The 10,094-nt window shown below is 36.4% G+C and overlaps 1 pseudogene; it reads left to right on the top strand.

The window, feature by feature from the left end:
* The first annotated feature begins 7,379 nt into the window (after positions 1–7,379).
* On the top strand, positions 7,380–9,826 carry LOC129624232 (40S ribosomal protein S14-like; annotated as a pseudogene).
* The last annotated feature ends 268 nt before the right edge of the window (positions 9,827–10,094 follow it).

The following is a 10,094-nucleotide window of genomic DNA, read 5'->3' as shown; positions in this document are numbered from 1 at the left end:
ATAGTTAAGGAGAGATTATGAAACAGTGCAAGAGAAGGAGAGTTTGTAAAAATTATTTTAATAATCATAGCAGATTATGAATGTGTCAAATCTGTGATGTTGGCAGGAAAACAATGGCAAGAGGAAGCAAAAGGGTTTAGAAAGGGAGATCACAAACTAATCATCTGTGTTTCGTAAATCAAAAAGAATAACTGAAACAATTGCTTTCTTCAAACTTCAGTTCAATTCAGTTACTCAGTCATGTCTGACTCTTTGTGACCCCATGAACCACAGCATGCCAGGCCTCCCAGTGCATCACCAACTCCCGGAGTCCACCCAAACCCATGTCCAATGAGTTGGTGATGCCATCCAACCATCTCATTCACTGTCATCCCATTCTCCTCCTGTCCTCAATCTTTCCCAGCATCAGGGTCTTTTCAAATGAGTCAGCTCCTCACATCAGGTGGCCAAAGTACTGGAGTTTCAGGTTCAGCATAAGGCTTTCAAATGAATATTCAGGACTAATTTTTTTAGGACGTACTGGTTGCATCTCCTTGAAGTCCAAGGGACTCTCAAGAGTCTTCATAAGAACCAGAGTTTGAAAGCATCAATTTTTTGGTGCTAAACTTTCTTTATAATCCAATCCTCACATCCATACATGACCACTGGAAATAACATAGTTTGACTAGACAGACCTTTGTTTGGCAAAGTAATGTCTCTGCTTTTGAATATGCTGTCTAGGTTGGTCATAACTTTCCTTCCATGGAGTAAGCATCTTTTAATTTCATGGCTGCAATCACTATCTGCAGTGATTTTGGAAACCAGAAAAATAAAGTCAGCCACTGTATCCAATGTTTCCCCATCTATTTGCCATGAAATGATGGGACCAGATGCCATGATCTTAGTTTTCTGAATGTTGAGATTTAAGTCAATTTTTTCACTCTCCTCTTTCACTTTCAACAAGAGGCTCTTTACTTCTTCTTCACATTCTGCCATAAGGGTTGTGTCATCTGCATATCTGAGGTTATTGATTTTTCTCCCAAAAATCTTGATTCCAGCTTGTGCTTCCTCCAGCCCAACATTTGTTATGATGCACTCTGCATATAAGTAAATAAGCAGGGTGACAATATACAGCCTTGACATACGCCTTTTCCTATTTGGAACCAGTCAGTTGTTCCATGTCCAGTTCTAACTGTTGCTTCCTGACCTGTATGCAGGTTTCTCAAGAGGCAGGTCAGGTGGTCTGGTATTCCCATCTCTAAAAATTTTCCACAATTTATTGTTATCTACACAGTCAAAGGCTTTGGCGTAGTCAACAAAGCAGAAATAGTTATTTTTCTACTGCTGCGGGCAGGAATCTCTTTGAAGAAATGAAGTAGCCATCATGATCAACAGAAGAGTCTGAAATGTAGTAGTTGGGTGAAATTTCAAAAATGACAGAATGATCTCTGTTCATTTCCAAGGCAAACCATTCAATATCACAGTAATTCAAGTCTATGCCCCAACTAGTAACACTGAGGAAGCTGAGTTGAACGGTTCTATGAAGACCTACAAGACCTTCTAGAATTAATATCCAAATAACATGTCCTTTTCATTATAGGGGACTGGAATGCAAAAGTAGGAAGTCAAGAAACACCTAGAGTAACAGGCAAATTTGGCCTTGGAATATGGAATGAAGCAGGGCAATGGCTAATAGAGTTTTGCCAAGACAAAGTACTGGTCATAGCAAACACCCTCTTACAACAGCACAAGAGAAGACTTTATACATGAACATCACCAGATGGTCAACACCAAAATCAGATTGATTATATTCTTTGCAGCCAAAGTTGGAGAAATACAGTCGGCACAAACAAGACCAGGAGCTGACTGTGGCTCAGATCATGAACTCCTTATTGCCAAATTCAGACTTAAATTGAAGAAAGTAGGGAAAATCATTAGACCATTGAGGTATGACCTAAATCAAATCCCTAATGATTATACAGTGGAAGTGAGAAATAGATTTAAGGGACTAGATATGATAGATAGAGTGCCTGAAGAACTATGGATGGAGGTTAGTGACATTATACAGGAGACAGGGATCAAGAGCATGTCATTTCTTGTAGCTTTCTCTGTATTTTCAATAAATACAAAATATTTTTCATTCAACTGTCCAGACCTTTAATAAGTATTTCTCACATATTTTGAAGTGTAATTTCCTACTTCTGTATGTAATGCACTCCACAAATGTATATAAATATTGAATGTGTGAAACTTGAACCAAAATGTGACATTGGGAAAGCAGGGGATTTACTCAACTAGAGTTTTAAAATATTAATTCACTTTTAAGACATAATATCAGCAATAGGTTTGTTGCAGTATTTTTTCTTATTTTTTTTTTCAAAATTAAACCTGCTGCAGCTAGCTTTGATCTACTTAAGAACCTAATTACCCTAATGATATAGAATCAAGAATATCTAAAGATTTTCTTTCTATATTAATTTGTGAAGTCTACATATGTTATCATTAGAAACAAAAATTTTAATATTCAATGTTGGATTTAGAAAGTATTAAATTTAAAATTTTGTAAAATAGACATAATTAAATTAAAAACAATTTAATAACATTATTGTGCAGAAAAATTGAAACTTGTAAACCTATGAAAAGTAAGCTAATGGCCAGCAGGCAGTATTTCTCCATGAAACATAGAAACATCAACTGACCAAATAATGATCAAAAATTAAGTGATCAAATAAACTGGTCTATAATTAAAAGTCAGCTTTAAGAATGTTTTGTAAACCTGCAGAATTTGAAGATAAAACTTAAAATTTTGACAGTAGTTAAAGCATTCTTTCTATGCTTAAATATAGTATCCATTATTTCTGGATAATTCTGAAAACAGACTGTTGTTTTTATTGTTGTTGTTTAGTAGCTAAGTCCAGTCCACCCCATGGATTGTAGCCCACCAGGCTTCTCTGTCCATGGGATTTCCCACACAAGAATACTGGAGTGGGTTAGGTTGTCATTCCCTTCTCCAGGGGATTTTCCTGACCCAGGGCTGGAACCTGTGTCTTCTGCACTGCAGGCAGATTTTTTACCTCTGAGCCACCTGGGAAGCCCCAAAACAGATTATCACCTGACAAATAAAGATCTACCATCATTCATTATATAAATCTATAATTTTAAATGTTGGTACTGTGGAATATTGAAAAATTACTTAAGTTTTTGCCCCTAATATACTACTATTTGCATTTAAATGGAAATGATTTTGCATTATTTATTTTTAATCAGTTGATTGATTAATTAATTTATGGCTGCACTGGCTTTTCATTGCTTCACGAGGGCTTTTTCTAGTTGCACTAAGCAGGCACTACTGTAGTTGCAGTGCATGTGCTTCTCATAGCAGTTACTCCTCATGTTGCGGAGTGCAAACTAGAGTTTGAGCTCAGTTGTTGTGGCATAAGCATGGGCTTAATTGTGAAAACTTCTCTGAACAGGGATCAAATCCATGTCCCTTTGTTGGCAGACAGATTCCCTACCATGGACCACCAGGGAAGTCCTCAAATGGCAAAGAATTTAAAATTTCATTTACTTCTTAAATTTATGAAACCATTTTTATGTATTTATCTTTTATTGAAGCATAATTCCTGTACCATTTTATGCAAGTTACAGATATTCATCTGTACAAAAAATCAAACAAAATATAATATCTACAAAATTAAGTATAATATTGTATGAAAATCACAATTTTAAAGGTTATAATTCAATTATACTTATAAAACATTGACTATATTTTATATGTAGCCTATATTGACCATATTTTATTAAAAATTGTTTTTCTTCAAGATAGTCATAATTATGAAACATACTATACCTTTTTTCACCTCTATTTTAGAATCTAAAACCATGAAAATTATATGATTGTAGACAGCTAGCATTTTAACTAATTTATTTAATAAATGCAAGTGATGAGATAAATTTTATTAACTCCAGGTTGCAATTTAGATATTGAAGGTGCTATTTTTTCCCATTAAAATTCTAATAACTTTTGTTATCATATCATTGTTAACTTTGCTGCAACAACCATACTACTTCAAAAATTCAGAATATTTCAGAGTTTAAAAGTTGATTAATAATTTTAGCATACTTAGCATTTGCCTTATTTTCAAACAAAAAAAAGGAAATACCATCACAGCTGTCAATGAGAAAAGAATAATAGCTACAACTTCTCAGCATTTATTAAATACAACTCATTTCTTGAACCCATTAACTCACTAAAACTTCACAACTATTTTATAGCTAAACATAATTACCATTGTCATCATAATCATTTTTATGTTATAATAAAATAAAAACATACTGAAGCTTAGAATATTGTCAGAATGGACAAAATTACTAAATCACAAAATAAACATTTGAACCCAGGTCGTCTCACTGGTTCAAAGCTCAAAAGCAATGAGCTTCCTAGGTGGCTTACTGTTAAAGAATCCTCCTGCCAATGCAGGAGACTCAGGAGATGTGTGTTCTATCTGGGTCATGAGGATACCCTGGAGAAGGAAAGGGCTACAGCCGACTCCAGTATTCTTGCCTGGAGAATGCCACCGACAGAGAAGCCTGGCGGGCTACCCTCCATGGGGTCATGAAGAGTAGGACATGACTGAGCTCAGTTCAGTTCAGTTGCTCCGTCATGTCTGACTCTTTGTGACCCCATGGACTGCAGCACACCAGGCCTTCCTGTCCATCACCAACTCCTGGAATTTACTCAAACTCATGACCATTGAGTCAGTGATGCTATCCAACCATCTCATCCTCTGTTGTCACCTTCTCCTCCCGCCTTCAGTCTTTCCCAGCATCAGAGGTCTTTCCTAATGAGTCAGTTCTTTGAATTAGGAGGCCAAAGTACTGCAGTTTCAACTTTAGTATCAGTGCTTCCAATGAATATTCAGGACTGATTTCCTTTAGGATGGACTGGTTGGATATTGTTGCAGTCCAAGGAACTCTCAAGAGTCTTCTCCAACACCACAGTTCAAAAGCACCAGTTCTTTGGTGTTCAGCTTTCTTTATAGTACAACTCTCACATCCATACATGACTATTGGAAAAACCATAGTCTTCACTAGACGGACCTTTGTTTACAAATAATGTCTCTGCTTTTTAATATGCTGTCTAGGTTGGTTATATTGGAGAAGGAAATGGCAACCCACTCCAGTGTTCTTGCCTTGAGAATCCCAAGGATGGGACAGCCTGGTGGGCTGCTGTCTATAGTGTTGCACAGAGTCGGACACGACTGAAGCAACTAAGCAGCGGGTTGGTTATAATTTTCTTCCAAGGAGTAAGCATATTTTAATTTCATGGCTTCAGTCACCATCTGCAATGATTTTGGAGCCCCAAAAACTAAAGTCTGTCACTGTTTCCCCATCTATTTGCCATGAAGTGATGGGACCAGATGCCATGATCTTAATTTTCTGAATGTTGAGTTTTAAGCCAACTTTTTCACTATCCTCTTTCACTTCAATCAAGAGGCTCTTTAGTTCTTCTTCACTTTCTGCCATAAGGGTGGTGTCATCTGCATATCTGAGGTTATCGATATTTCCCCCAGCAATCTTGATTCCAGCGTGTGCTTCATAGAGCCCAGCATTTCTCATGATGTACTCTGCATATAAGTTAGATAAGCAGAAATAACTCCAGAAAAAATGAAGAGATGGAGTCAAAGCAATAACAACACCGAGTTGTGGATGTGACTGGTGATGGAAGCAAGGTCCAATGCTGTAAAGAGCAATATTGCATAGGAACCTGGAATGATAGGTCCATGAATCAAGGCAAATTGAAAGTGGTCAAACAGGAGATGGCAAGTGTGAACGTCTACATTTTATGAATCAGCGAAGTAAAATGTGTTGAAATGGGTGAATTTAACTGATGACCACTATATCTACTACTGCGGGCAGGAATCCCTTAGAAGAAATGGAGTAGCCATCATAGTCAACAAAAGAGTCCAAAATGCAGTACTTGGAGGCAATCTCTGAAACGACAGAATGATCTCTGTTCATTTCCAAGGCAAACCATTCAAAATCACAGTAATCCAAGTCTATACCCCAGCCACTAATGCGGAAGAAGCTGAAGTTGAACAGTTCTATGAAGACCTACAAGACCTTCTAGAATTAATATCCAAAAAAGATGTCCTTTTAATTATAGGGGACTGAAATGCAAAAGTAGGAAGTCAAGAAACACCTGGAGGACACATTTGGCCTTAGAGTACAGAATAAAGCAGGGCAAAGGCTAATAGAGTTTTGACAAGAGAACGCACTGGTCATAGCAAATACCCTCTTTCAACAATACAAGAGAAGACTCTACACATCAACATCACCAGATGGTCAACACCGATATCAGATTGATTATATTCTTTCCAGCCAAAGGTGGAGAATCTCTATACAGTCAGCAAAAACAAGACAGGGAGCTGTCTGTGGCTCAGATCATGAATTCTTTATTTCAAAATTTAGACTTAAATTGAAGAAAGTAGGGAAAATCACCAGACCATTCAGGTATGACCTAAATCAATGACTGTGCTACTGAGCACATACATTGACAATATAATATATTACTATAAATACTTATACAAACCATGTTATTTTTATCATATACATAGATTAGAAAGAACCAATAAAGTTATATACTATTTAGGTTCTTTCCCATTGTTATGTGACAATTGAGCTCTACAATTAAAGATAATGTATAATGCAAAAGTTTCATTAGAAGTTAGATATAAAGTAGTTTAAAGAATTAGAAAGTAAGATATAGATATATATGTTATAAAGAAAATATTCAGTAAAGTGAATGTATTATCAAGTGGTGATTTTTGTTCTGGTTAAAAGGAAATTACATATTTAAAGTATAAGAATAAAATTTGAGGGTTCAGGATGGGGAACACGTGTAAACTTGTGGCAGATTCATGGTGATATATGGCAAAACCAATACAATATAGTAAAGTTAAAAAATAAAATAAAATTAAAAAAAGAATAAAATTTTAAAAAAGCTGTTTCATTATTAGTATGTATCTAGTAAAACAAAAAATTCTCTCTTGGCTCAATGATTTTGTTTATTTTTCTCCTTTCTAGTATGATCTCAGTAACACTTCTTTCTGTGGCCATACCTCACACACAGATACACTTGGTTTACTCAAAGTCAGTCAGCAGGTGACTATTAAACTTATTTTCTTCTTTTTAGTGTGAACTTATTAGAATGCCTGGAAAATAGAATGTACTGAGTAAATATGTCTTTAGTAACTAATATTACATTTAATAAATATTTATTATGTTTTAATAATATTTAGTAAATATATTTAATATTTAATATATTTAATAAATATTTATTATGTTCACAGAAAATTCTTCTGTGAACTTAATGTTTAATTTTGATAGCTCTGTGGAGCATGATTATTATTATCCTCTTTTTAATGGGTAAAACCAACCATTTTCCAAGAAGTTAAGTGATTTGTCAAAGGCACAGCATTTGTTAAGTATAAGAAAGCAAAACATCAGTATTGGACCCGAACTGTATATTTTCACTAAAACATAAAATTCATACTTGTATTAAACCACCTCCTCTTTGATAATTAAGGGATTCTGGAAATACTGCAAACTATGTTTTCTCTATGTGTGGATTAGTAAATTAACAAAACAAATCTAAAATCCAGATGTTTGACAAACAACAAAGAATGCCAAAAAAAAATCTGAAGAAAAGATGTAGTGTAGATGTACTGAAGAGGAGTCAGAAGATAGATCAACACTGCAGAATATTAAGATGCTAGACACAGATCTATACAGAGAGGTGGCACTGCAAATCACTGAAAAGAGGCTGAATTTTCTTAATAAAGGGAATTGTGTAGTGATTGTCACCATGAATACAGTATAGTAAAATCAGATTCATAAATTCACATATTAATTTATTGTGCATTAACTAAATATGAATATTTTAAATGGAGGAAAATGAGATAGAATTCCTAAGTAGTACATGGAAACACATAGTCATAGAGTTATTTTACTATATTAGACCATCATAATAAACAGCACTTCACAAAATACCATAAAATGTGAAAATTTATTTCTCAGAATAGAAACAGTTGCATGCAATGTATATAAACTTCTTCTAGGGAAGATTTTCTTTTCCCTCAGAATAAGTAGAATTACTGAATTTCTTTGAAGATAGTAAAATAAAAACAAAAGAAGAACAATTTTAGGTTACTTACATTCTGATAATTGGATTTTAAAAACAATATATAATAAGAAAATTAAGGTCTTGAGAAAAACAATACTAAATGTTCTAAAAGAAATGGTAAGAACTTATTCTGAGTGGAACCATCCTTGAAGGCTGCAGCCCTAGATTTGTATTGTCACCATTTGTTTGGCCATTTGTTTGGCTAAAAGGAAAATAACTTCTAGAGTGAGGAAGGAAAGTATTAGAAGTTTGGGATTCAGTTCAGTTCAGTTCAGTTCTGTCACTCAGTCACGTCTGACTCTTTGTGACCCCATGAACTGCAGCACACCAGGCCTCCCTGTCCATCACCATCTCCCAGAGTTCACTCAAACTCACATCCATCGAGTTGGTGATGCCATCCAGCCATCTCATCCTCTGTCGTCCCCTTCTCCTCCTGCCCCCAATCCCTCCCAGCATCAGAGTCTTTTCCAATGAGTCAACTCTTCGCATGAGGTGGCCAAAGTACTGGAGTTTCAGCTTCAGCATCATTCCTTCTAAAGAACACCCAGGGCTGATCTCCTTTAGAATGGACTGCTTGGATCTCCTTGCAGACCAAGGGACTCTCAAGAGTCTTCTTCAACACCACAATTCAAAAGCATCAATTCTTCGGCACTCAGCTTTCTTCACAGTCCAACTCTCACATCCATACATGACCCCTGGAAAAACCATAGCCTTGACTAGATGGACCTTTGTTGGCAAAGGAATGTCTCTGCTTTTGAATATGCTATCTAGTTTGGTCATAATTTTTCTTCCAAGGAGTAAGTGTCTTTTAATTTCATGGTTGCAATCATCATCTGCAGTGATTTTTGAGACCCAAAGAATAAAGTTTGACACTGATTTGACTGTTTCCCCATCTATTTCCCATGAAGTGATGGGACCAGATGCCATTGTCTTTGTTTTCTGAACGTTGAGCTTTAAGCCAACTTTTTCACTCTCCTCTTTCACTTTCATCAACAGGCTTTTTAGTTCCTCTTCACTTTCTGCCATAGGGGTGGTGTCATCTGCATATCTAAGATTATTGATATTTCTCCCGGTGATCTTGATTCCATCTTGTGTTTCTTCCAGCCCAGCGTTTCTCATGATGTACTCTGCATATAAGTTAAATAAGCAAGATGACAATATACAGCCTCTCTTTCTGGTGGTGGAGTCTGGAGAAGAGGCGCAGAAATTGCATCTCACAAGGGGAAGGAAAAGAAGGAAGAACAGGTCATCAGCCTTGGCCCTCAGGTGGCTGAAGGAGAAAATGTATTTGGTGTGTGCCACATTTTTGCGTCTTTCAATGACACTTTTGTGCGTGTCACCGATCTTTCTGGCAAGGAAACCATCTGCCGTGTAACTGGTGGGATGAAGGTGAAGGCTGACCGAGATGAGTACTCTTCATATGCTTCCATGTTGGCTACCTAGGATGTAGCCCAGAGATGCAAGGAGCTGGGCATCACTGCCCTTCACATCAAACTCCAGGCCACAGGAGGAAATAGGACCAAGACTCCTGGATCAGGGACCCAGTCAGCACTCACAGCCCTTGCCCACTCAGGGATGAAGATTGGGCGCATTGAGGATGTCACCCTCATCCCCTCTGACAGCACCCACAGGAAGGGGGGTCGCCGTGGTTGCTGTCTGTGAACATGACTGCTCAAATTATTGCTTTCTGTTAATAAATTGCTTTGATGTTAAAAAAAAATGCAAGTGTTAAATACTATTAAAAAAAAAAGAAGAAAAGAAAAACTAGCATGCATTTGATGTATGCAGCTTCATTTTCTTCATTTTTAACCAGGATCTGTATTCCTTTTCTCAGATTTAAGGTACAGTGTTGGGAGTTTCCTGTGCCTAATGCTCACCCTAACTTTCCCTGTACAGCCTATTGCTATGATTTATGTGGCTGATGATGTTA

This window comes from Bubalus kerabau, chromosome 12 (genome assembly GCF_029407905.1).
Source record: "Bubalus kerabau isolate K-KA32 ecotype Philippines breed swamp buffalo chromosome 12, PCC_UOA_SB_1v2, whole genome shotgun sequence".
Classification (NCBI taxonomy): domain Eukaryota; kingdom Metazoa; phylum Chordata; class Mammalia; order Artiodactyla; family Bovidae; genus Bubalus; species Bubalus kerabau.
Note: the sequence above shows the minus strand (reverse complement) of the source record. Positions and strands in the feature narration are given on the sequence as shown.